Source organism: Gavialis gangeticus, unplaced genomic scaffold (assembly GCF_001723915.1).
Source record: "Gavialis gangeticus isolate Ggan-Ray unplaced genomic scaffold, GavGan_comp1, whole genome shotgun sequence".
Classification (NCBI taxonomy): domain Eukaryota; kingdom Metazoa; phylum Chordata; order Crocodylia; family Gavialidae; genus Gavialis; species Gavialis gangeticus.
Window position 1 is genome coordinate 4,615,690 of NW_017728991.1, and position 3,361 is coordinate 4,619,050.

The following is a 3,361-nucleotide window of genomic DNA, read 5'->3' on the forward strand; positions in this document are numbered from 1 at the left end:
TTTTTTTTTTTTTTTTCCCCAAACAACAAAATACCCCAAATTGTAGGAGTACTCCTTGTTGACTTCATTTTTTGCTCAATCTCTAAATTCATGTTCCTATTGTAATTTCCATCTATCAGCTATGTTCACAATTACTCCAACAAGTACAGTCTGTTAATTAATGTGCATTTTCTATTTTCTTCTTAATTTAGGACAGTCTATGTACCTAGTTTTGATCTTTCTGTTATGTCTGACACCACTCATCAATTGGATTCTCTTTCGTTTATACTGACTGTGAATCTACTGTCTGTCAAACCATTTTGTAGTCTCTCATAGCATTTCTAGCCAGATATTATTGATGTATCTTTTCCAATAGGTTCTTGTTTTCTAACAGGTTCATCACTATCTAACTTTTCTAATGGAACCATTTGAAAAGCTTTACTAAAATCTAGATATATTCTGCCCAGTACTGCTTACCCTGTGTGTGGCCACTTGGTATTTAAAAAGAGAAGTGAGCATAAATTAGACCCCTAGAGTCCACTGCATCCTTGGCTTTGTGTTTCATATTTGATCAACATTTTGTGTAATGTTCAAACAAGACATCCCAAGCTCTTTCATACCTTAGAAAGAGTGCACCAAGGTCTTTCAGATTGGTGCAGCAGGCCTATTAGATTACAAGAATGGAGAAGCAAAAAAATAATTCAAAGATCAAATAGATTGAAATAAGTTGGAAAGTACAATTGATATCAACAAAGCTTTGGGGACGAAACCTTACATTTGAGCCCTGTGTTCTGTTTTATTTTTTTTCATGCTATTTAGGGACTATGAATAATAAACAGAACCCAAACTGTATGTAATTGAGAGACATTTTGACTAGGAGGATCACTAGGATCGGGAGTGGGGTAGATTCTTGCTCAAGTTGTCACCAAGGAATTTAACCTCTTTATGCTACAGTTTTTCCCAACTGTAAAACGGGTCTAATCATCCTTGCCTACTTCGCAGGGGTGTAGCGAGGATTAATTAGTGCATATGAAAACCTTAAAGATAAATTTACTTTAGTAGTAGTAGTATACGGATGTATTTTTGTATGGGATATTTAGTAACTCAGTTTTTGCTCACATTATCATGAGAAATCCATATTTTTTAAATGGCATTATACAGTTAAGTATAGCCTATTAACTATCTGATGCATACAAGATACATTTTATCTAAATGTTAGCATTCTTTTAATGCTCATCCCAATATTACAGTCATGTACTTGATGAGGTATTTATGATTAATTTTATACACAGTTTTCTTTTATCACTTTTCTGTATTTGTAAAATGACCAGAAATTATTTTTTTTTCTTTTTTCCAGAAGAAAGTGCTATTGAAATAAAGATGGATTGGATTGTTCATACTCTTGTTTCCATAATATGTTTCTGCTGTACTACACATAAGGAACAAGGGGTAAAATGACCAAGTCCCACTGAAGGGCTATAGGACTGTACCTCCAAAGTTACTTAGATATAATCAGTGATTTAAACAATGCGATGTAAAACTCTTGGTAGGAAGGGCCAATCTGAAGAAGGAATTAATTCTAGATGTCATGCCTTCTGAGTTTATCTAACCAACAGAGTATCATATATAGACTTGTATAAATGTCACCACTATGTTCTTGTCAGAGTGAGGCCTAAGAAGATCATAGTGGGCTGAATGCATTTTTGTATGATGACAGTTGATGACAACTTGTTGCCCTTAAATGGAGTTTGTTTGGTTCCTGGAGCCTGACCAACTGTCACATCAGTGCTGAGTTGCTCCTATCAGGGGGGTTTTGAGCATACACTGAAGCAGAGTTTGAGGCCTCTGGAGAATCTGGAGACCAGGTGAGGTGCTGCGAAGGGTTACGCTCCCCCAGGGCTGCTTAGCACTTGAGTGAGGGCTTTTTGGATTGTACATTTGGACCTTGGATCTAAATTCCAAATCCTGATTTAGCCAAGAAATGGATATAACTCTCTGACATTTGAAAAAACTACCTGCCACTTCAGAGTGAAGAACAGGGATATATGGGTGGTATATGCCTGCCTGTGATACATGCTGCTTTTATTTCTTGTATCTGTTTTAAGTTCATAACTTTGTCATAACAGAGCACCCTTAGTTTTATTTGTTTTATTTAGTACATTTAACAAATGTTAAAGGAGGGGAAGTTGTTGTAAAATTAAAAGAAAAGCCTCATTAATTGAAACGTAATGGCCTCAGGATGGCAGTACACAATAAGAGGAGAAACTAATGGTTGTTACAGTGTATTTCACAGGACTCATTTTTTGGCAAAGCAGGAGGGAATGTTTTTCATGTGGGAGCGAGAGATTGGAATCAAGAGAGTACAAACAATACAAATAATGAAAAGCAAAGCTGTACTGCTACATGCAGTCTTCTGTCTCTCATTCAAAATAACTTAGACATTTATTTGGGCACCTATACACATGCCTGATGCCTGCTCCAATGTGTTCTAATTGGAACGCATTGGAGCAGGTTCAGTTAAGTCTACTGGAGCGTTTTAATTAGAACGATCCAGCATGTTCAGCGTCATGTGTATTCAGTGTCTCCATGTTTCAAAATGGCAGCTGGGGTGCTTTAACTAAAGCTCATTTTGAAGCGCGGGACGCTGAATACATGAGACCAGCTGGAAAATGTCGTACCTTCAGGCACTCCCATGGCTTTCCTCCAGGTAGCTACAATTTTTTTCTCATTGTCCTTCATGCTCTAGAACTATCATGGACCAGCCTTTGCAGACTTTCAGGAGAAAGAAACAGAAGCAAAGCAGCTCACACCAGTGAAATGTTTTTTTCTCTCTGACCTGGATTGCAAAGTGAACTCAGTGGTACCCTTTGCCATCTCTGGTGGGAGAGCAGAGGATTCTGCTCACTTTTGCTTTCTCCCTGGCTTAGAAGGCTGGAAGCAATCCAGGCTGTCCCGTTGGCCCCAGCTACAAAAACTGTGTGGGTGGGCAGTGAGATTAGTAACACTGAAGCTATTTTGAAAGGTTGGATGTAGCTCTGGAATGGATCAGTTAGCATCAAGCTGGCAAAGAAAACAGTGTTACAATGCTGAACTACCTCTAGATCATCGTAAACGAGGTGAGCAGCCCACGTGCCTCAACTGTGGGAGACACTGGTAGCAGAAAGGACACTGCTGGGTAAGAAACTCCCTGTTCCTATGTTCTAAATGAAAATACTAATACCTACTTGACTTTCCCTGAATCCAGGACCGATGCCACAAGTTTTCGTTGTATTTTAAAGCGAAGTGGCAACAAAAGCACTATCTCCTATTTGCCTGCTGGGCCCACCAGCATTACATGTGATGTTCTGGTAGGCAGAGCAGTGTGCTAATCAAAGGACATATC